This window comes from Macrobrachium nipponense, chromosome 26 (genome assembly GCF_015104395.2).
Source record: "Macrobrachium nipponense isolate FS-2020 chromosome 26, ASM1510439v2, whole genome shotgun sequence".
Taxonomy (NCBI): Eukaryota; Metazoa; Arthropoda; class Malacostraca; order Decapoda; family Palaemonidae; genus Macrobrachium; species Macrobrachium nipponense.
This window is the reverse complement of record NC_087215.1, coordinates 45,688,394-45,714,022: the sequence shown is the minus strand read 5'-3', so window position 1 is coordinate 45,714,022 and position 25,629 is coordinate 45,688,394. Positions and strand designations below refer to the sequence as shown.

At 38.2% G+C, this 25,629-nt stretch overlaps 1 protein-coding gene and 1 pseudogene across 1 annotated transcript in view; one reads left to right on the top strand and one right to left on the bottom strand.

The window, feature by feature from the left end:
* Nucleotides 1-25,629, top strand: part of LOC135200248 (DNA polymerase alpha subunit B-like) — a 234,176-nt gene that overhangs the window by 135,167 nt on the left and 73,380 nt on the right.
* Nucleotides 746-25,629, bottom strand: part of LOC135199910 (DNA polymerase alpha subunit B-like) — a 31,952-nt pseudogene continuing 7,068 nt past the window's right edge.

The following is a 25,629-nucleotide window of genomic DNA, read 5'->3' as shown; positions in this document are numbered from 1 at the left end:
TACAGAATTACTTTTGTTTTTGTCCATATCAATTTTAGTTTATGCTGTAGAGGGGGGCCTCTAATTTTGAAATATATATATATATATCCCATTTATTCTAAGTGCCCCAGTGGCATGATCGGTATGGTGTTGACATGCCACCACGGTGGCCACGAGATTCTTAGACATTCCACCAAGGGGTGAGAGATGTGTATCTCTGGTGATAGAAGTTCACTCGCGTCTCGACATGGCTCGGAAGTCACGTAAAAATACCATAAAAACAAACAAAGCTTTTATCCTAAGAATTTTTATTCCTATAACAGTAGAGTACAGTCAGCTGTGATCTTGCATTTATGAACATCAAACTTTTAGTGATTTTACAGAATTCTCCTTGGTAATGCATTTCTACCTTCTGGAAAAGTGTTAGGTTGAGTTCATCACTATAAGTCAAGAGTAAGTATTGAAAGAGATATTAAGGATCACATAATGTCAATGATCAAAAGATTTTTAATATCATTAATTGGCTGAAATATTCATAACTAAATAACTGGAAGAACAGATGAAGAAAACAAAGATGGGACAGAATGAATTTGATATATTCTGTTCTGCAGCAGTCATATGATCAAGCAAATTTTCACACTAAAGGGATGAGCATTACTGTGGATAGCGCTTGTTTCAATCTTTGCACACATCCTGCTTCAGACAGTGTTTTAAGTAAGACTCAGATCTGCAGGTTGAAGTTAGGATTGCTTAAATAAGAGACTACTGTGCGTTAAACCCTTTATTTCTTATAAAATTATATAAAAATAGCAAGATAATATATAATGGAGATTAGAGAACTTATGTATAAAAACTGGGGTATTCTGAAATCAAAATAACTAGACAACCTAAATTTTTTAAGTCAAAGTAATAAATTCATATATTTAGGTCTTGGAAATCATGTACAAGTGCCTCTAGGCAAGGCAAACATTTATTTGGATGCTTAGAATTTCTAGCTCTTTGTAAGAAGGCTTTCTGATACAACCAAGTGACACTTCCTTCACACTTTAATGATTTGAGCATTGACAGATCCCACCATTGATCCTCTTTCTTGGGATGGAGGATGCAACTCCAGTCTTGCAAAAGTTCCTCCAACTAAACCTTTGGCCAGCCGCTCAGGATTTACCACAACACAACCCTCTAGGTCCTGAAGTAATACAGAATCAACTATTAAATGTTTGTACTCTTTCTTTTGATGGCAACTCTACACAAGTCACAGCATCAAAATCCAAAAACTAATAATATAAATGATAACTCATCTAATTTTTAGCAAAGCTAGAACATGAATTAGTAAAAACATATACTTATATAATTCTTAACTCTGTGAACAAGTCACAGCATCAGAATACAAAAATAAAATTTAATACATACAAATTATACCTTATGTGCCGGCATATAAGGCAACCTTTTAAACTTAAAAAATCTCCCCCAAAATGGGGGGTTGTCTTATAAACAGAGTATAAAAAGCAAACCATAAATCCTGCCGAGATTTTTAATGATAGGCTAACCCCAGACGTGTCAATAGTTGTTTCAATTGTTAACTACCATCACAACTATCAACACTGTAAACAAAACATCTGTAATAATGATAAAAACCATAGGTAATTCAAGTGAATTACTAGTGACACAACTACTGTAATTACAGTAATTATCGTGGATAATTACCAATCAGACATTAGGATGACCAAGCATCACTTTGTTACAGGTGTACGATCTCTATCTGCAATTCCAAAAATGGACAGGTTTATAAACCTAAATATTTTCTGGAGAAAATGGTAATTTCCAAAGTTTAACATATTACAGAATATAAAAATTGTCATCGCACGCCATTTGCATATAATATTGTTTACATTCTACAAATCTCGGGAATTGCGTACTATCGATATCTTCATTGCCACTAGCTGCTAAAAGAGATGTAATTCAGGTACTTTTCCGGTGAATTAACAAAGTTGGATTTAAAACATGCATGATACTTGATTGTATAAGCATAAAGTGTAACTTCGCCAGGTCCGGACATCACTGTCGCCAGCTCCATTATTCATTTTATTCATCCTTAGCTATAAAGTGCAGCTTCAATTTACTGGGATTCTTTATTCAGATCTCCACTGCATTAAGAATGATTAAAATATCACAAGACTCAATTTGTATTTTTCCTAGCTATACTTACCTTGAACTACTCTCGTAAGAGAATCCTGGATGTCAATCTGGTACCGACCAAAAAAAACTGGTTATTCCCTCCCGACCCCCAGCCAGGTATGTGCCCCAGGGTCGAAGATCACCACTTCTGACCTGCAGTCCTTTCCACACCTCTAGAACTTCTGCCCTTAGATACAGAAGACGGAAGGGTGGGATTAAAAGCTCCTTAGTTCGGGTTAAGTATAGCTTGGAAAAATACAAATTACTTAAAATTTGTGATTTGTTCCGACGCCTTATACTTACCTCGAACTACTCTCATAGGAGACTTAATCCTTAGGAGGCAGGAGTGTCTAGGGAAGGATGAGACCCGTCAATGAAAAGGTCAGCCTCCTTCAGGAAGGTAGGAGAGGGAGGGGGGGGGGACCCACTTTGCCGGATTAGGGCGGAGGTGGGGATCCCCCCCGCCGAAAAGAACTAATCCCGGCTGGCGGGTAGGGGAGGGAATAAAACTCTATGTGTGTAATGCAATGATTTGTAAGCATATATTATCCCTCACATAGACTGACCTGATGGCTGAGGGATTTTGATGATTATGTCGAAGGCCAGTAGGGAAAGGGGGGGAGTGGGGAAGGGTAGATTATGGAGGATCGACAAGCATCATACATACACACACACATTCATACGACGAATACCCCCTAAGCTAGACTAGACCCTCTGCTGGCCTGCCACCACCGGCCCGATCTCAAAGGCGTCAAGAGAACTCTTCGTTGCAATCCTTGAGGTAATGGGACCTCTTACACACCCCTACCCGGAGGACCTGGCCAACGGCCAGGTTCTTGGCTTCAGACAGGGAAGGTCTTATAACCTTTGATGTCATGAGTCTTTGTGCCTTGAGAAGGGGGAAAGCTCCGCTCTCTTTGTAAGCCCTCCTGATGGTCTCCCTCAACCAGAGGGAGATGGTGTTCTTTGTGACTGTCCTCTGTGTGCGCCCAGTAGAGGCAAACAGGTTTTGAATACCGGGGCAGAGTCCTTCCGTCCTGCTAAGGTACTTCCTTACTGCCCTGACTGGGCAAAGGAGCAGGTCTTTGGGGTCCTCTTGACTTCGGCAGGGCTAGAATGGAGAACTCCACGAACCACTCGTCTACCACAAACGGGTTCTGGGTCTTGGCTACGAAGGACGGCAAGAACTTGAAAGTTAGATCCCTCCATCCCCTTGAGTGGGACACCTGGTAGGAGTGGCCATGAAGCTCCCCCACCTCTTGGAGGATGCTAAGGCCAAAAGGAAGACTTTCTTGAGTGTGAGCTCTCTGTCTGTGATATCCTTGAGCGGCTCGAAGGGAGGCTTTTCCAGTGCATCCAGGACTCTGGCCACGTCCCATTGAGGTACTGTCAGGGACCTGGGGGGGCATGCCTGCTCGAAGACCCTAATGAGCGGGGAAATGTCCTTGGAATTCCCCAGGTCTACCCCTCTTTGATAAAAGACCTGGCTCAAAGCCGCCCTGACCCCTTTGATGGCTGCAATGGAGAGCCCCTTGTCCTCCCTCAGATGGACTAGGAATTCCGTGATGTGGGGAATCTTGGTCCATAGGGGGTCCAAGTTCTGTCCATTGCACCAGGCCCTGAAAGAGCTTCCACTTCGCCTGGTAAACTGCTGCAGAGGAACTCTTAAGGCATCCTGACATGCAGGAGGGCCACCTTGCGTGAGAAACCCCTCTTGTTCAGGAGCTTTGGGGGAGTTCCCAGGGTTCTTGAATGGACATCACCAGGAGATCCAGGAACCAGTCTCTGTCCGGCCACCTGGGGGCTACGAGGGTCATGACTGTGGCTTTGGAGGTCTGGAGATGATTGAGGACCTGCCTGAGGACTTTGAAGGGGGGAAATGCATAGAGGTCTAGACTGTCCCAGGGGTGCTGGAACATGTCTTCCTACACCACTGCTGGGTCCGGGACTGGGGAGCAGAACACTGGGAGCTTGCGGTTCAGGCTCGTTGTGAACAAGTCCATGGAGGGGGAGCCACACCTCCCGATCAACTCGCCCACTACTGCTGGGTGTAGGGACCATTCCGGCCCCAGGACCTGGCCTTGCCTGCCGAGTCCGTCGGCGATCACGTTCCTCTTTCCTGGAATGAACATTGCTGACAGGGAGATCCTGGCGTTCTCGTTCTCTGCCCACTCTAGAACGGTCTCTGCCAGGCCGCACAGGGGTCGCGATCTCAGACCCCCCTGCTTTTTTATGTAAGCAATGACGGTGTCATTGTCGCACATGACTGCCACTCGTTTGCTCCTCAGGCTAGTTTCGAAGGCTTGGAGCGCTTTGAGGATGGCCAAAAGCTCCAGGCTGATGATATGGAGCTCATGCTCCCTTTTCTGACCACTTCCCCCCCCTCATTTCTGACTATAGGTGGGCTCCCCAGCCCTCCCTTGAAGCGTCCGTGAATAAGAGCATTTCCGCCAGCGGGACCCCCAGCCGGAGGTTCGTGTCGTCTAACCACCAGCGAAGGGCATCTGCCATCGGCTGAGAGGGGACTACCAGCTCCCGTGGGTTCTTCCCGTCTGAGGCCCACCCGTCCTTCAAGTTCCACTGGACGGGCCTCATCTTCAGCCTTCCCTGGGGTACTAGCTTCTCCAGGGAGATGAGGTGGCCTATCAGCCTCAGCCACTCTCAAACTGGTCGGGGCATGTCTGTTAGAAGAAGGGGGTTGCAACGCCCTTCAAGTTGGAGATATGTTCCTCCGACAGGAACGCCCTGGCTCTTACTATATCTAGATCCATTCCCAAATACACCATCCTGTTGGTGTGTTCCAGGTGCGATTTTTCCCAGTTCAGGACGATACCTAGACAAACGCAGAAGTTCAGGAGTTTGTCCCTCTGCTCCTTCAAGAGATCCCTTGAGGAGGAAAGGAGTAGCCAATCGTACAGGTGCCACAGGAGACGCATGCCCTTCTTATGGGCCCAGGCGGACACGAGGGAGAACAACCTCATGAATACCTGCAGCGATGTGGACAAGCCACAATAGAGGGTTCTGAACTGGTATGTCGATCCCTCCCACCTTACGCGGAGGAACTTCCTGTTGGAGGGGTGTACTGGGATCTGAAAGTACGTATATGTCCTTGAGGTCCAGGGACAGCATGTAGTCCCTTCCCTCAAGGCCGCCAGCACAAAGCGAGGGGTCTCCATCTTGAATTCTGTCTTAAGGACGTATGTGTTGAGGATGGACAGGTCGATTACGGGTCTCCAACCCCCTTGAAGCCTTCGCCACCAGGAATAGGTGGCTGAGGAACCCCGGGGAGTGGTCCACCACTCGCTGGAGGGCTCCCTTCCCCAATAGAAACAGGACCTCCAGTTGAACAGCCTCCCCGTGACCGGGGATCCGGGGGCTGAACGCCCCGCTTTCTAGCTCCCCCATCAGGGAAGGTGTTATGTCTCGGAAGGGGATCCAGTAGCCATCCCTGAGGACCTGGACAGTCCAGAGATCGGCCCCGAGATCCCTCAGTCCCACCAATGATTGAAGAGGCAATCCTCCCACCCCAGGCGTCAAGTCGGGTAGGAGGCCTCGCCTCCTACTTCCTTCTAGGGAAGCGGCTGCCTTTACCTCTGCGAGAGGACACAGACCTGGCCCTAAAAGAAGAAGAGGCCTTAGCAGCCCTGGAGGAGGGCTGAGTTCCCTGATGGCCCCAGCCTCCTGCAGATGGTTCCGACATACCCAAGGGGGCCCCTACCCCCAGTCTGGGTCTTGTCTTGGCTTCTGGGTTTCGATACTACGTCGTGGCGTTGGTTGCCTGCACGAGGACGACCCCCTGTAGACCTTTGGAGAGGTGGGTGAGATTGCGGAGGAGGAGGAGGAGGAGGAGGAGGAGAGATTTCCATGGGGATCCCGGGGGGACCGAGCAGAGCACCCCGCTCCGGAGAGGCAAACTCCGTGGCTGGCGGCAAGTTCTTGGAGGCGTGCAGTGCTGCAACCAGGGCGTCCATGGACGGAGCGCCCAGCAGGCCACCACAAGTCCAGCACTCCTGCAAAAAAGCTGAATTTCCGAAGGTACATCCTTCACCACAACAGACTCCTCGGGCCCCACCATTTGCGGGGACCCGGCAACGGACTCACCTAGGTCCTCTCACTGGGAGGGGACGGGGGAACACTCATGACACTCTATCGGGGAAGTGGAATCCTGACGGCAAGCAGGCGACGGTGAAGGATCTCCAGGGCCACAGCTCATACTCCTACTCAGTGGTATCTCCGAGGAAGCCTTCTTGGAAGGAGAGCGAGGCTTCTTCTCACGCTTGGTTGAGGCCAGATCCCATTGATGATCCGACCATGCGGCGCACTCTCCACACGTGGCCTCCCGCGAACAAGGGCGATCCCAAAACTTGTTGCACAGAGTGTGAGGTTCTATCTTGAAAGGCGACAGGAAGGCTCCACAGGCCCTGCCCTCAGGACCTGGGCAACGCCACTGTGACGAAGACTCCATAAAAACCGAAAGACTACACACAAGCGGCAAACACACCACACACAGGGAAAGACAAACGGAAATGGGCAGGTAACGGACGACGAGCTGGAGCGTGTGAACACTACAGCGACCAGGAATGGACTGCAGGTCAGAGGTCATGATCTTCGACCCTGGGGCGCATACCTGGCTGGGTTTCGGGATAGAATAACCATTTGTTTTCTGGTTTGTACCGAATTCACACCCAGGCTTCTCCTACATTAGTAGTTCAGGGTAAGTATACAGCGTTGGAACAAATATATTTTTTTTCTTTTAGAAGCCACCATTAAGAATCTGCAGGGTTTAATAACGTGATAGTTACGCCAAATGACGTCGGCAATCAGCTGTTTCTTGATTCAGTTATTTATATTGGTATAGGTTTACAATTGCTTCATCAGTAATTTTAAAACCAGGAATTTCATAATAAAATAAGTTTTATCAAAATTATCATTATTCTCAATACCTACTACACACATACAAAGAGAAGAGAGAGAGAGGAGGAGAGAGAGAGAGAGAGAGAGAGAGAGAGAGAGACTGTGACTGTTAGGAAAATTGGAATAATAGTTGTGTATTGAGAATAATGATCATTTTAATAAATCTGTTGTTTTACTGTATCTAATCATATTACATGTATTATTACCATATTATCGTATTGTAATACGAACAGAGCAATCTGCTAATTGCATTCTGGTTTTGCTTACATTCTTAAATTAATCAACTGAAATAGTTTTACTGATATCATCACTGTCTTTTGTTACAGAATCGAACTTAATTCAGAGATACATTTCTTTTGTAAATTATCAAAGCTGGGTTTAAAAATTGCAGCTACTTTATTTATAAACACAGTAAATTAAATGAAGTACTATATGTGTTTTTGCCGGTTTCAGAGGGTCATTTTGCCTTCAAAACATTTTGTAGTCTACTCATTATTTGTATTTCCCAGTTGTAAATGACTCTACAAGCCTTTTTGTTTGCTAAAGGCCAATATTTCCTTAGTACTATTTTATAATCAAACTAAAGGGTTTTGCGATATCAAAAGTTCCCCAGTTATCCCTAATACATTCATGGAGATCTACTTCCAACAGGTATTACTCCGCCGATAGTGAGGTCACAAGCGTTTAGCATTTGTCATGAAGTTTACCATTACGTATTTTACCTAAGGGAATACAAAAGTATTTTTGGCAATGGTTAGCTTTGTCAAACATTTTAATATCTTGAAAATACCAATTTTACATATTTTTGGTATGATTATTCCAATAACTATTGTTTTTATTTATGTACCAACTAACTTACATCAGCTGATTGTTGTTATTTAATCTAATAAATTGAGGGTTGCCCTAAATGGCGAACATACCTCTAAACCTACAGTTTTACATGAAAAGTGGGGTGTTGTCTTATACGCCGAGTCGCCTTATAAGCTGGCATATACAGTATTTAAAATGTACTTTTTAGCAAATACAAAATATAAAATAGTTAACACATACTTTTAACAAAACTAAAGCATGGCTTATCAAAAACATAATCCATAGCAGCAGAATTTACATACAATAAACCCCCCGGGGTTTGTGTTCTCACAATTTGTGGATTTCCCTGAGGAACATAAGTACACATTTTTGCAGACAATTCGCCTACATGTTGTCTTTCTCACTGAGAAATATTCACTAATTACTGTTTTTTTTATATAATTTTCATGATTAGATGCACTTTTTGAGATAAAACTATTAAAATACTCAAGTATAGGGATTTTTGGAGGGTTATTTTAGGGTTTTTTTTTTTACCTCTCAAAATAGGCAGTTCTAAGCATTTTTAGAGGGGTTTTAAAAATTCACCGACTTCAGCGATTCGATTCACAGGGGGTTGTGGCACCTATCCCCTGCAAATCCAGGGGGGTTTACTGTCATCCCTTGCAAAATCTGTACATGACAGTTTCATAAACAGACCATATTTCTATTTTCATTACAACACAAAACAACCAGTAAATTACTGGATAATAAATGTTAAGATTATTATTCATGACTATGATATTTCACACCTTGAAAATATTAATATATCAAACTATCAAACCACAAACCCTGATGAAGTATCGAAGATCAGATGGAAGGATGAGAAGGTGTGGTGTACAAGGTAATCGAGCATGAGTTTCCATTTGGTCTAGGTCTACACACATTCCCTCAGGAGGGGGATACAGGGGATAAAGGCTCTGCTGTCGGAGGATGTGACTAGTTAGACGACCCAGCCGGTCGGATCCTTGGGGGGGACTGCAAAACCAAAAAAATGGCAGTAGGTGATCAAAGAGAATGTCAAGATTTCAAAAGAAATATGAGTTGTACCAAACATAAAAAAAAGTTCTGATCTTTGCCTGTGATGGAAAAATGTGAATTCTCTTTGTAGATTAAATATAAAGACATTTCTAATTACAAAATGGTAACAATTACAGGATACCCATGACTGAATAAAACAAAATCAGATAAAATTCTAATAAATCAGGGATTTCAATTTATAAGTTAACTACTCATATCTAGTTTATAATAAAACTCCTTATGTAACATAAGACCTTACACACCGAATATATATTTAGTCTAAAACCAGAACCTAAAAGTTATTTCATGACATTTCATACACTCCATCTCAAGGGAGAGCATACTACACTACCAATCTTGAGCAAACAAGAGTATTTTGCACTGATTTTGGAAAAAAAACCAACTTGACATTTAAGCTACAATAACCATTATACGAGTTCCTCCTCCTACACTACAAGCACTACTAATGGTTCTATACACTGGCATTTCAGCCCCGACTGCACTGCAGTCTGACTATTTTTTATCTGTCCAGTAACTAACTTTGACTCTGTAAAGGACTCAATGGTCTTAAAAACTCTTTTGGAATTCTGTATTGACAATTCCCAGTAATGACCAAGGTAAAGAGAGGAGATAGGTAAGTTCACTTCAGCAGTGGGGGTAGTTTTGGGGTATTTTAGTCCATCACCTAGATGGCAGTTTGTCTAATTGTGGGTGACTCATGAAATACCTATGCTGATGTCCTCTCCTTTTGCTCGTTATTGTATATATAGTATGTATGTATGTATGTAAATAAAGGTATAAGCCACGAAGGAAAAATAAACAACGGAGTTTCTGCAAGATCTTTCGACTCAACGTCCTTTACTCAACAGACAGAGTTTTGCTGAGTAAAGGATGTTGAGTCGAAAGATCTTGCAGAAACTCCAATGTTCATTTTTCCTTCGTGGCTTATACCTTTACTTGTGGATTTATCATGTTCCAAACTTTCGTGATTCAGTTATTAACAATGTATATTATTTATAGGTTATGTTTACATACTTATGAATGACGTTCGATATAACCCAATAAAGTTTACAGGACATAGAAAATTATAGTATTTTTCAAGTTCGAATAGAAAATTATAGTATTTTTCAAGTTCGAAACATTTATTTACACGACTACTATTTTTCAAGTTCAACACATTTACTTACAAGACTTTTTACATCATTTATTTAAAGAATAACCCATTCACAAGACTTTTTGTCATTTATTTACAAGACTAACCTAAAAAAAGTTTACAACCTATTTACAAGACTATGGCATCAATTTGATAATTTTAATATTTTCTTTGATTTAAATCTATTAGATTTAATTTAATTATTTAGAAATATCTCATTTTGAAAAACATGTGACATCGTATAAAAAAAAGTGATGACATCAGGAGATATATATGTATATATATATTTCAATTTGTGGAGTTAAAAGCTGCATTGCTTCCTTTCCTGGTTCTAAACTGTTTCCATGGAAAAAAAATCAGTATTTGGTATTTCTAGTTGATCTTGTTGTCTTTCTACAACATTGATCAAAGTATCAACTCATATTTTTCAGCTTACGCCCCCCACCCCCCCCCCCCCCCCCCAAAAAAAAAAAAAAAAAAAAAAAAAAAAAAAAAAAAAAAAAAAAGATATCGTGGGAAGTTGAATACCATGTAACCACCAATATATAGCGAAGACCTTCTTCATCAGCAACCTTTTCCAATGTTTTTGACTGTTCCTCAAAATCCTAAGTTATTTGTATTTCTTCTTCATGTCTTTATCTTCATCCTTAGAAGCAGACATAGAGTTCATTTTCCAATGGATTCCGGAACTTATCATCAGTTGATTTTTTTTTTGGGGGGGGGGGTTTTTTTTTTTTGGGGGGGGGGGGGGGGGGGGGCAGCGGTTAGTGAATGCTCTTTTTAGACACTATAATCATGACATGCAATGCTGGAACTGCAATTATTTCCACTGTAGTACACGAACATTACCTTACATGGAAAAAAATGTAGAAAGCTGAATTTTTTACTGAAGTCACCTGAAACAATATTTAGTTCAATGGAGTAAAGTTTACTTGAGTTAACAGTGAGCTCGCAGAGTAATACAAGATGGCTGCCAGTTATAGAAAAAACACTTTCTGAACTAATGACTGTAAACAGATGTTACATTCTCTTTTATATGGCTGGGACAGATAATTTTTTTGTTATTTCTAAGATGTATAAAAGATTCAGCCATGTTTAGCACTTTAAAAAAAATTAGTAGCTTTCTCAAATTCAGCATTGTGTGCTCTTACATTTCTATCCAGTTCAAATAACCCTATTTTTCATAGGGAATTTATTTGTCCAACAGCTTATGACTTTAATATTTTGAAATATTATTAATCAGAACCTTTTTTCTTTAAGGCAGGATCTGACTACTGGAAGACAAGATGCCTGAGAAGTGAGTTTTCTGCAACCAGCCTATTGACTCCAATCGTGGTACAATGGTCAAAATGGATTAGATAAGGTCGTGTCAATCAGCAGTGAATTAAAGGATGGATTGGACCAGTTGCTATCAAACAGGAGCACTTCCACTTCCTATACATGTGAGATGCAGGCAAAATTATCTCTTGCCTAATAATATTAAGAAAAGGAAAAGCGAAACATACAGTTCAAGTGAAAGGTTGGAGTACAAGGCACCTAGTCACAGGTCTCAGACAGGCAAATTTGACATAAAGAAAGCCTGTGTGTATTGATTATGCTGATAATAAAACAACCTCTACAGAATTATGATAAAACACATGAATCAGCAAAATTTTTCTTGCGCCAGCTAGTAACCGGTTAAAAACAAAGACTGTAAAGCAAGGAACCTGTGGCATCTGGCAACTCATGTGTATACGAGGTAGAAGCTGGTCACCAACTAGGCATAGAACCCCATGATGCAGCAGTCTTTCTCTGACCACCTTGGAGAGTAGTTGCTAGCGCTCTCCTCCCAATCCGGTTGCTTTGTGTGCCTTTGATTTTTGTTTCAATGTCTGTGTGTGTGCTTTGTTGTTATCATGGAGTCCTCCAATTCCTCTAGGCATTGTCAACGCATGTGCCTAGGCATTCAGGGATTTCTGTGCTCCAGGTTTTTGGCTGCTACCATTACAGATCCCCATAACATGCAGTAGATGACGATCTAATTCTTGTACCATTACTAATCCTTGTTGTTCCTGGCCTGTGTCGCAGTGGAGAGCACCTACAGGAAGAGGGAGCATGGTAGAGTTTCTACTTGTCCTTCCTGGGAATCCCCTTCTTCCAGAAGTGTTCCCTCTGCGTCATTTGTACCACTGTCTCCTTCCTTTTCTTCCATTGATTCATCGGTGGAAATATCGGGAGTTGCACAGGATAAGATTATGTTTAATATAGCCCCCTATCCCGCAGGATATAATGTCCTTCCCAAGAGGGAGGAGGCTATACCTTTTGCTTCCTTTATCTCAGATTCCAAATCAAACAAGGTGGTGGCTGTTTGGGCATCTCCAGGCCTGTGGGGTGCCCACTCTTGCATTTCTTAGCTGCTCATATCCCCCGCTGGCTCCATCGGCAGTCCCCCACCTCTAGACCTACACTACTTGGGCTCTCGTGTGCTGCCTCCTAGCAGGACACTTTTGTCATCACCGAAGCCTACTGGGTCGTCCCTTATCGTCCTGCCAGTGAGGCCATTGACCAGCTGTGGTGGCGTCTCTTCCTCCCATTATTGTGACGTTATCCCCTTCATGTGTGACCTGGGGCATTCAGCTGATGTCACACTGTGTGATATGGCAATCCTGCATTGTCTGTTCTTGATAAGATGACTAAGTAGCCTCAAGAAGAGTTCAGAAACGGTTTCTTCCATCTTGTTGTAATTGGTCATCTCTAAAAATTGAGGATAGTGGGATTTATCATTTATGACTGTTCTTATTTCATCCTACATAAAAACCCCTGCCATGTCAGTAATTTCTTCAGGTGTTAGTCCTGTACCTTTATGATGTTCTCTTAGTATCATATTGTTCTCATTTAGGAATGCATAAATTGTATCTTTACCATGCTGACATGTGATAATCATATGCTCATTGTACCTTTCTTGCCATTTTGACTTCTTCAGCTGCTTTCAGCAGTCCCTCCAATTCTGTCAAGTGTTTCATCTAAGAACTCACAACGCTGAAGAAAACCTACATTCTTCTCCTGATTGACTGACCTTTTAGGATAAACACTTACTAAACCCTAAAATTTTGCTAAACACTTACTAATTGAATATTAATGATAAATAAATTCACAATCACAATAATCCCCTGTCCAACTTGCTGGTCACCAGACCTTTAAAAATGGCCGCAAGGCTTTGCAGTGCCGCCCTGGTGGAAGACCACCAAACTACATAGTACTGGTATAGAGATCGCAACTCCAGGTAAGTATATATGTACCCTCTATAGTTTAGTCATTGGTTTGAAAGAGTTTTTTTTCAATACCTGGCAGCCATCTTGGATTACTCAGGAAGCTCAAACTTTACTCCATTGAACTAAATATGGTTTCAGGTAACTTCAGTAAAATAATTCAGCTTTCTACAATTTTTGCCAAATTATGGGTCTAAGGGCCTAAAGATCTTCTACTAATAAGAGAAAATGCTTTCCCAGGATGTACAGATCTTTTCTGCTCCATTGAAATACAGTTCAGCTTTAAATTTCTTTTATATATGCACTTTCATAAAAATGCTTACTGCATATTCAGTGTGTAGAGGGACTGAAATCGTCATTCCTTTGACAGAAATGAATCCATGTTTGCCTTGTTTCAAGGTCATGAGGGATACAAAAAAATGAAATGCTGTGCTTCTTTCTGCTATTTGAATAACACCAAAATACCACACAAAATGCTGGCATTCTTAAATCATTGGAAATTACAAAGTTTAAAGAAAGAACTAATAAAAGCTACAGGAAACTGCTTCAATATCTGATTTGATAAGTGACCCAAGCAGTGACACCTATAATGAACTGAAATAGCAACCTGGTGGTCTGTTGTGATCTCTGCCCTCCAGTGTACACCAGATTTGGGGGATAATCTCCACCCTCCCGCAAATGACTTTACCTGTCTCCTCTCTTTACCTTAGTAATGACTGTCCTAGTTTTGAGTTGTTGTATGAGGTTAACAAGCAATGATGTTTTGCATCAAGGATTGACTTCTCACTTTTTATACACATAATGGAGTTTTGAAATGTAAGAGAATGGCTTATCACTTTACCAAGTGTAACATTCATACACACAAGCTTAATACTGTACAGACAATCTCTTAGGTCTGAGATCATATTAACCCTTTAATGCCGATTGGACCGTATTAAAACATCGACCATATATTGTCTGTCGGGTGCCGATTGGGACGTATGGTACGCTGATAAAAAAAGTTTTAAAAAAAATTCGCGGAAAAATACTTATAGGTCTACCAGGCGAAAACTTTTTGAATCATGTGCCTTGGGGGATGCTGGGAGCTCACAGATCAAGGTGTTTTGTTTACAATCGTTACGCAGGCGCGCAAGCGCAAATTTCTTTCTTATTGCACTGTAAAAGTATCAGTGACACATCTCAGAAATTATTTCGTCACTTTGACATAATTTTTGCACCATTTTAAATTAGCCGTTACATGGAGTATTATATATGAAAATGTGGCACAATTTCATGTAGAATACAAAAAAAAAATAACTCATGAATTATAAGCTTTTATCAGTTTTGAAAATATTTTTCATAAAATAACGATGTGCCAAAATTTCAACCTTCGGTCAACGTTTGACTCTACCGAAATGGTCAAAAACCGCAATTGTAGCTATAACTCTTATATTCTAGTAATATTCAATCATTTACCTTCATTTTGCAACAAATTGGAAGTCTCTAGCACAATATTTCTACTTATGGTGAATTTATGAAAAAAACTTTTTCCTTACGTCCGCGCGGCTAACTCTTCCGAAAAAATCATAAATTTTTTCGTGCGATTGTCGTAATGTTTGCACCCTTTTAAATTAGCCGTTACATAAAGTTTTAATTTTATATATGGAATGTGTGCAATTTCATGCACAATACAACTAAAAACAACCCATGGTTGTAGCTTTTATCAGTTTTGAAATATTTTAACATAAATAACAATGTGCCAAAATTTCAACCTTCGGTCAACTTTGACTACCAAAATGGTCGAAAATGCAATTGTAAGCTAAACTCTTATATTCATATTCTAGTAATATTCAGTCAGTACCTTCATTTTGCAACAAAATGGAAGTCTCTAGCACAATATTTTGATTTATGGTGAATTTATGAAAAAAAAAAAAAAAAAAAATTTTCCTTACGTCCGCGCGGTAACTCTTCCGAAAAAAAATCAGAAATTTTTACGTCCGATTGTCATAATGTTTGCACCATTTTAAATTAGCCGTTACATAAAGTTTTATATATGAAAATGTGCGCAATATTTAGATTTATGGTGAATTTAAAAAAAAAACTTTCCTTCCCTCCGAAATACGTACGTCGCATTCTCGTAATATTTGCTCCGTTTCATATTAGGTGTTTCATAGTTTTTATATATGAAAATGTGCGCAATTTATGTAAAATACAAAAAAAAAAATAATTGAAGGTTGTAACTTTTTTCATTTTCGAAATATTTGCATATAAAAAAATATATAAAACAAATTTGACATTCGGTCAACTTTAACTCGTCCGAAATGGTCAAAAACTGCAACTGTAAGCTAAAACTCTTACAGTATAGTAATAGTCAATCATTTATCTTCATTTTGAAACAAATTGGAAGTCTCTAGAACAATATTTAGATTATGGTGAATTTTTGAAAAAAAAACATTTTACGTCCGCCCTTGTTTACGAATTCATGCATCATTTTGTGATAATATTTTCTCTGTGTTGCTTTGATCGTTTTACAATGTGTTACATACCAAAATGATCGCAATTTAGTGTACAATACAAACAAAAAAAATTAACTCGTTAGCTTTAACCGTTTTGCTCACAGCATGATTTGAATATAATTATATTGAAATTTTGTTTTCGCTCTATCATATATTGCATTATTTATATGTGATGATATTTTTTTTTAATTTCTGATGGTTGCATACTAAACTTCAGGCAATGACAAAAAAAGGAACCAAAAATGAACTCTTAATCTTGAAAACTAAGCGCGCTGTGATTTTTTGAAAAAATATTTTTTCCGCTTCGGCGCTCACTCCGAGACCCCCTCGGCATATGGGAAACGATTTTTATTATACCCCTTCGGCGTTAAAGGGTTAAGCTCAAAAAGGCAAACTTCAAAGGTTTAAGGAACAAACAATAATGTCCCCATAAAGTTCCTACCTTGCCTGACTCTTTTCCAATGAATATAAAATGCAAAAACTAACAGATCTACAATGCAAAAAACCAAAAAACTTGAAAAGGCGACTAACACAAAATTATACAAACATATACTATAGAGCAAAAAACTACAAAAAAACTTACAACGATATTTCCTCTGTTTTTCCCAAATAAGGTGGAAAGTATTGTCACTGTTGCAGGTGACAGCAATCACAACTCCTTCAAACTTCTAGCAATGAAGGGTCACTGACGCAAGTGAGGTGGCCACCAATACTGTAAGGGGGTGTAGGATACACCATGTGACTGCAGGCATCACGGTTTGATGACACCAAAACAACTCTGGTTCCAATGCTGAAATAGTACATCATTATATTTCTCCTGCTTCTATATTTCATTAATTTGAGCAACACTAAATAACATGTTTCTAACCTGATATCACATGGTCAGGTGTAGCTTACATAGTTGCCCAAACTTTAAAGTCATGGCTAACTGGGTCAGCCACTTTTTTTGCAAGTATTGGAAAATATGACTTTCTTGTCAGATTACGTTAAAATAACAATTATAATATACTTTGCCATACTCCACTCTTTCAATGAATTAGTAATAGTGCTTACACATCTATTAAACACAGAATCATGTGTTTCATTCAACTCGTTGTTAGCAACAAGTGGGTGGGCTACATCCAACAGAGGGCCCATCAAAATAAGCAAATGAGGGGGGTTGTTTTGGATAGCCATGAGCAAGTCTGTGAGAGGTTCATACAATAAATTGTCTGCAGTAGTGAAAGGGCCACATGCCACAATTACTTGCACAGGACCTGATGAAGAAATGGAAAGGGTTATGAATTAAAAAATAAATAAATAAATAAAAATCCATACCTGAATATTGTATATTTCCGCATATAAGACGACCTTTAGATAACACAAGGCCAAAAATCAGGGCAAATTTTCATGAATTTATCTCATATCTGTAATATAAGACGACTTCTAAATTACAAAACCGAAATTTTTTTTTTTTTTTGGAAGAAAAGTACTTATTTGCAAAAATTAAACAGTACAAGTAATAATGATGACTTAAAGGTTGTTTTGCTTATTGTATCCAATAACAGTATTACTATTATCATATCGTTACTGTAATACAGAATGTAAACATCATGTACATAATTTGCATTTGATATTGTTTATATTCGCAAAATCTCGGCTGATTTGAGTACTGATATCTTCTTCATTGCCATTATTTGTTAGAAAAGATATAATTTGGAGATACGTTTTATCATAAATTAACAAAGTTTGATTGAAAATGTGCGCACATTACTTTACTTCATTGTATAAGCATTAAGTAGGTGTGAATTTTCTCCACTTCCGAACATCACTGCCACTTGGCCGTTACTCGTTTTATTCAGCCTCGGCTATAACCTGCAGCTTTAATTTACTAGTGTTCTTTCTTGAGATCTCCATTGCATGAGAGATGAACAAAAATGTATTTTAATTTTATTAATGAAAGCCACCATTGAGAATCGGCAGGGCTTAACAATTTTAACGGAGCTCTTAATAAATGCTTGATAGTTACAGTAAATGACGTCAGCAATCAGCTGTTTCTCAATTCGATTTTTTGTGCCAATACATGTTTACAATAATCGCTTCATTCCCTAAAAACTGGAATTTTTTTTGTGGATGGACGGAGGAGTATCAGTATTACAATCGATGAGAGAGAGAGAGAGAGAAGGAGAGAGAGAGAGAGAGAGAGAGAGAGAGAGAGAGAGAGAGAGAGAGAGAAGAGAGAATTGCCTTGTTACACTGATATATATCCACTTGCAAAAGCCGAATAATAGTTGTATTGAGAATAATGATAATTTAAATAAAACATGTTTTACTGTAGTCATATTGCATGTATTATTGTATTACATTATAAGAACAAAGCAATGATGCGCCATTTGCATTCTAGGTTTGTTTACAGTCTCAGCTAATTGCATCTTACCAATATCATCACTGTCTTTAGTTGTTGAAGGGAACTTAATCCAAAGATACATACATTCCTTTGGTAAATGATCAAAGCTGGGTTTAACAAAGCCAAGTCAATATGTTTTTCATACAGAAGGTCGCGGTAAAGGGAAACCATTGTTTTATGTACGTTTTGTCACCATTCTCAAACAACCGCTAATAATAATAATACAATAATGAATGATAATTATCGTACACAATTATTGTTCATATGACTGAATTGTTTGAAACAGTTACAAACAGCTTTATGTGCTGCCTCACTTGATGGTCGTTGTGTTTTGTTATATAAACATTATTTTGTTATATAGAAAGTATTCATAAAATCATTTAATAAATGACGATTTGTGTGATATCAACGACAAAGCCGAAGTCGACTCGCCAGAACCAGACTGGAACACCTGTGATGGTGGCACATGTGACCAATCTTGTGATATGTATGAGAAACTTTTAATGAAAAATTAATATAATGTTATCCTAAATGTTATTACTACTGTAATTACACTACCATTGAAATTTCTAAAAGGTTACCGAAAGATGAAGGTTGCTGTGAGCCAACCATAACTCAATGTTTACATTTTCTCAACTGGGATCGCATGGGCCTAGATAAAAGCCTGTTTCATTGATTTTGAATTATTCCTTAAATAGGCTATATTTTTTTAAATTATTCCTCAAATAGGCAATTTATTATGAAGATATGCCAATAATATATAAGGTAAAATTGGTTTTATTACCTTTATTATCACTTTCTTTCATAAAGGGAATCTTTTCATATGTTGGTGGTTAGGCTATAGCACCAAGGCCAAGGCTAGCCTACGATAAACATCTTGGAATTCAAGGTTTGATCTTTAGTATTGCAGTATAAGATGACCCCCAATTTTTAGAGGTAAATTTTAGGATTTAAAGGTTATCTTATAGGCAGAAATATAGGGTAATTAGTGAATAACTGTTATTGTAACTAAAATATCTGCAATATTCAGTAATGGAATGGATGATTGCAATATTATGCAATTTCTCATGCACAAAACTGTTACCATGTTAAATATCACTAGTACCTGCTTTTAACTTCAACATTACTCAGCTGATTAATTTAGTGATCATGAATATACAGTGGTACCTCGAGATACGAAATTAATCCGTTCCCAGGCGGCCTTCGTATCATCAGTTTTTCGTATCTTGAACCGCATTTTACATGTAAAATGCCTAATCTGTTCCAAGCCCTACAAAAACACCCCAGTAAATTATATTTCCAGGCCTAAAACACATGTTCTAGGGTTACGCCAATCCGACGGAAGAAATATGACTCCAAAAAGGCAAAATACTGTAGATACTTGAGTAATATTTAACTGCATGTAATGTTCAACCCAATTTTTACTGCATATATTAGGACTAGCATATGTCCCTTAGCAATAAGCCTAGCCTATGTTAGCGGTTGCTACTGTAGCCTAGTCTATGATTCTGACATCTAAACCTAAGAAGCTAAAAGCTTAGAATATGCCAATAAAATGTATAAATAATCAGTATGTACTCATTTCAAATAATTATTAATTAATCATTAACTATAATACACACACACAAAAAAAAAAAAAAAAAAAAAAAAAAAAAAAAACACTTCAAAAAAAAAAAAAAAAAAAAAAAAAAAAAAAAAAAAAACCTTCCAATCGTTTGTTTACATTCAGCTCTTACGAGTACCGAATGAACGCCAAGCAATCACTTTTCCTAGGACATAGTAAGCCATAAATTTTCATTAGTATCTCTCTTCAACTAATGAAACTACCAAACAGTATAATAACCATTCATTTCTATTCTTTATTTTATATTTACCTAATGGAGATACCGAGTTACTGACAGCTATAATGAAACATATACATAATATTAAAACAGAAGAAGAATTCTAGAAAATACATATTTGTTGGCTTCGATGATAGCAGTCTGATTTATTTTATATTTTATGATATCTAATTCACAATTTTTTTTATTAAATGTATTGCATGTACTCGTTTCAAATAATTATTAATAACCATTAACTATAATAATAATAAAAAAAAAACTTCCAAACTTCTGTTTACATCCAGCACTTACGAGTATCGAACGATCGCCAAGCAATCACTTTTCCTAGTACACAGTAAGCCATAAATTTTCATTATCTCTCTTCAACTACTGAAACTACCAAACAGTATAATAACCAATCATTTCTATTCTTTATTCTATCTTTACCTAATGTTTTTATTTTATTACATGTATTGCATGAATAAGTTTTTCAATTTACAGCATCCTTTTACCAATAGAATACATAAAGCACAAGGGGTAGATGCTGACCAATAGGAGAGCAGGATCTTATGGGGTGACTTGCATCAGGAACCAATGGGAGAGCAGGAGGATGGTGGAGAGTTTACTCAGTTGGCGGGGCGCTAGTTTGAAAATTGTTCGCGGTGGTCCAGGCAAATCTCGGGACTTTACAGCAACAACCTTTCGTAACTTGAGCAATTTTCGCATGTAGAGCCGTAAAATTTTTTATATTTGCTTTCGCATCTCGAGTTTTTCGTAAGTTGAGCGTTTCGTATGTTGAGGTACCACTGTATAAAAAAAATGATAAAAATTCAGGCTGGCCTTCATGTTCTACTTAATTGAATAATTCCCAATATTGATGTAGAAAGTCTGGAATAATGGGTTCCATCTTCATGTGAAATTCACATAAATGGCAAAAAGCAGTTAAGTAAACCAGTTTCAATAACTTATGTTTCTTCCCTACCTGTATGGTTTTTTATAGTAATGGGAGAGTCAGGTGGAGGTAGAATCTTCCCAGGGACTAAGTTTTGCGCCACTAATTTATTACCAGTTGTATTCAAACCTTGGATGCCCACAATCTACAGAAACAAAAAAAAGTGTCCAACCCAATAAAATACAATATTGTTAGTCACCCAAAGAGTGCAATGCATACAAAAACTTAAAAAATCTTTCAAAACCTGAAAATGTCACAACTACCATTCAAGCTGAATTATGTGTCACGATACACTAGTGTGCATCTTACTGGCAACTCCTCATTCTCCTAATCCTTACCTGACCAGGGAAAAGAGAAAATTCTGAAAGCTGTGAGAGATCTACTTGGACAGCATCTCCCCCACTGGTTTCTCGAGATCCTTCCAGCAACACCGAGGCGCATGCATTGACGACCTACGCTATCGCAACAAATCCGCCCACAAACAGTAATGACTTCCTGGAACATAAAAGTCAGATGGTTATTCTGGTGAAGTCAAATCAGCCACAGCTGTAAAGTACAGTGCAGGCAGTCCCCAGTTATCAGCAGGGGTTCCATTCTCAAGGGGTTGCTGATAAGCAAAATCTGCCATTGACCGAAACTCGACGATTTATGGTGCCGAGTTTCGGTTCATGGCACCTCTGTTAGGTATGTTGTGACGCCATAACTCTATTATTAGCACTTTATGGCACTGATGACCAAAACTCTGCCCAATATGGTGCCATAAAACTGAATCGCCATTAACCAAGACTGCCAATAACTGGGGACTGCCTGTTTAGCACACATACTTATTGCACCACGATGGAAACTTCAAATAGTAACCTTTTTCATAAAAAAAATAAGCTAAGATCTAGATTTCTCTCCTGAATAAGAAAATCTGTTGTGCTGATGACAATGATCCTGATACAAAACTGGCCACAAAACTTTTTAGATGAGAATAACACTCGAAATAAAAAAAAACTCTCAAGTTGATAACAATCATGAAAGAAAAACTGTCTAAGTTTTGATAGAGATTCTAACTTAATTTTTATGACAACAAGTATTGGTATTGGCAGTTGCAATTCAAAATGAAAAGTGCCTATTACATAACAATGAATCAACAATCATCAGAAAAGTTCACAGGTCACTGCTAAAATTATGAAACAAGAACTATTGCCAGTACACACTTTTGTGCATTTTCAAAATGAAGTTAAAGCAATAGGAGTATCAATTACATTTTGAACATAAATAATATAATGCCTTAAATTCTGGTCAGTGCCTATGCACAATCAGCAAGATAGTAAAGGAATCATAAAACAGAACATTCATTCATTACTAACATTGCTAGCAGACTTGAGACTAGAATATTCTTCTACTTTGAGTGCATCCTTTATCTCCTCTCCCAATAATGTGATGGTGTCGTTCAACACCTCGGCTACGTCTCTGAGCTTATCAAACATGTACTTATATGATTCAGTCAGGGGAGTGTCTCCAGTCATGGCCATGATTTCTACCTGCAACAATATAGAAGACGATTACATTATAACTTTAAAACATTCACAGTTATTGCTAATATAATACATAATCCAATGATGACATTCTTTGGCATAGACATGAATGAGAACCGCAGCAAAATATATTAGTCTTCATGGAGTGGAAACCAAAATAAAATAATGTAAAAGAAAATGCAAGGAAAGCAGTTGAGTTAGTGAACCTATGTTAACCACTGAGGAGAGATACTGTAATCTATTCTCAAGATAAAAATTTGGGTTTTATTCTTAAAATTCTCATGTGGCAAAGATGGTAAGCTAATTGAATCACCCAGTCCAGAAACTGCTAACCTCAGATGACATGCCAAGGCCTCTAAGGAGATATGGACCAACAATAACCAAAATAATAATAAAGAAATAAATTATACAGTCACTCTGGGGAAGAAAAATGGGTCTACAATATGTAACGTTGCCTTTGATTTGAATGATTATAGTTGATTACATTCTTCCATAAACCTAATAGCAGCAACATTCCCAAAATTATATTAATAGAGTAGGACATCTCCAATTACAGTAAATACATAACACAACTAGGCAGTCCCTGGGATGCGGAGTTCCGACATCATGGTGCTTGGCTCATGGTGCTGTTAAACTGATTTTACAGTGCCGTAAACCAGGGACCGCCTGTCTTCAAAAGCATTATGAAACATCAAATTCTTTGGAATAAAACTCACTTTTGAATTACAATACTGTATGTATGTGTACACAATGGGCTAGCAATCATATACAGGTAGTCCCTGGTTATCAGCAGCCTTGGTTATCGGCAGTCTAGTTTTACGGTGCCCAGATCCCTGCTTATTGGCGCCAATCCCCACTTAATAGTGCCACCGATCTCCTGTTACTGGCACCGATAATGAGGGATCGGTGCTATTATCGATGATTTTCAGTTATCGTCATGCCGTCAGGAACGGAACCACTGCAATAAGCCAGGGGACTTGCCTGTGTGTGTGTGTGTGTGTGTGTGTGTGTGTGTGTGTGTATATATAATATATATATAATAATATATATATTGATATAATATATATATATATATATATATATATCTATATATACAGGCGGTCCCCGGGTTATCCTCAGAAAACCTTACTTTTAATGCTTTGGGTGCATTGAAAACTACGTTAACTGCATTCTTATGGCATTTTTCATCAAAAAACCTTCAAATATTGATTATTTTGCATTTTTGGTTTCATATTTCATCTCCCAGATGAGCGTTGTAGGCGTCATAACCCTTGAACATGCGTCGTAACCCTGGAAATAACGTCTATTGACAAGCGTCGTAACCCTGGAAATAAAGTCTATTGACAAGCGTCGTAACCTCGGAACGTCGTAAGCCGACACCGTCGTAACCCGGGGACTGCCTGTATATATATATATATATATATATATATATATATATATATATATATATATTATACACACATATATATATATATATAAAATATACAGTGTTCCCCCTTATTTGCATTCTCCGGATTCGCGGATTTCTCTCTGGACCATATCTACCCATTATTTGCGGGGGATTCACCTATTCGCAGGATTTTCCAGCAAAAATCATCACCAATTAGTGTATTTTGATGTTATTTTCATCACTAAATGCATTTTTTATGGTACAAAAGAAATTAGTTTACTAATTTTTCATATCATTAACTACTGTATCAGTAAGTTTAATAAGATTAAATGATATCACATAGTAAAAGTAAAAATAATAATTCTCTCTCTCTCTCTCTCTCCTCCTACAGAGATGTAAAATTTTTTTTTGTATGATAAATAATTGATTTTCATATTTTCTAATATTAATGTACTTGCAGCAATAAAACATCAATTCAATAAAGAAAATACTAAAGTGAATTAGTAAGATTTTAGTTTATAAATTTGAAAAATTATGTAAGAATGAAGGAAATCCCAGTCTTCTCTCTCAAACTCCAGGTGCTAAAACTGTCAAAACATATCACGTACTGGGACGGAGGGGGAGGAGCTGTTGTGTTGTTGCCACCAAGTGTTCATGCAATTTCTCTCTCTTCTCTCTTCCTCATGCTCTCTCTCTCTCTCTCGTCTCTCTCCTCTCTCTCGCCTTCCTCGTCTATCGTCTCTCTCTCTCTCTCTCAACACTTTTACGAGACTCGAGAATTTTTATAGTAACATGTAGCTATTTGTTTTTAACAACTTTTAAAAATAATAATAATAATTAATATAAAATAAATAATAATAAAAATAATAATAATAATAATAATAACATAATATTAAATATAACTGTAATTACAAAATTCATATTATGTGATAGTATTTTAAAGAAATACAATAATCTATCCATTTCACTCTTTTAATTAAGGATAACTCCCCTCTCTCTCTCTCTCTCTCTCTCTCCCTATTGCCACACAGGATATGTATGTCATAGTGGTAACTCCCTCCCTCTGTTTCACTGGAAGTGATATAAGTATTTTCTGAGAGAACAGAGATAAACTCACACACTCTCTCTCTCTTTACCGAGATGAAAGAATTTTTATGGTACTAGTACGTAAAATGTTTATTGGTATTTTCTGTTGTTAATATAATAATAACTGAATAAATAATAATAATAATAATAAGTAATAATAATAATAAAACGGTAATTACAAAATTCGTATGTGGTAGTATTTTGAAGAGATAAAAAATGACCTTTCCATTTCATTTACGTAAGAATAACTCCTCTCTCTTACTGTGATAAGAGAATTTTTATGATAGATGCATGTGTTTATTAATATTTTCAAATAATAATAATAATAATATAACTAACTTCAAATGAAAATTCTTCCCTTCGTCTTTTTCTATATCAATTTCCGTACCTTCTCGTAACTCCAGTGACGCTCAGAGCTGGGTCAACGAATTTAATGGTTTTTATGCAATCTCTCTCTCTCTTACTGAGGAGATCCTTTTTATGGTACATGCATGTAATAAGTTTATTAATATTTTCCAATAATAACCATATGTGTTATAATACTATATGGGTAATAATAATACTATAAATGTAATTACAAAATTCATATGTGAGTATTTTAAATACAATAATCTTTCCATTTCACTCTTTTAAATACTGTAA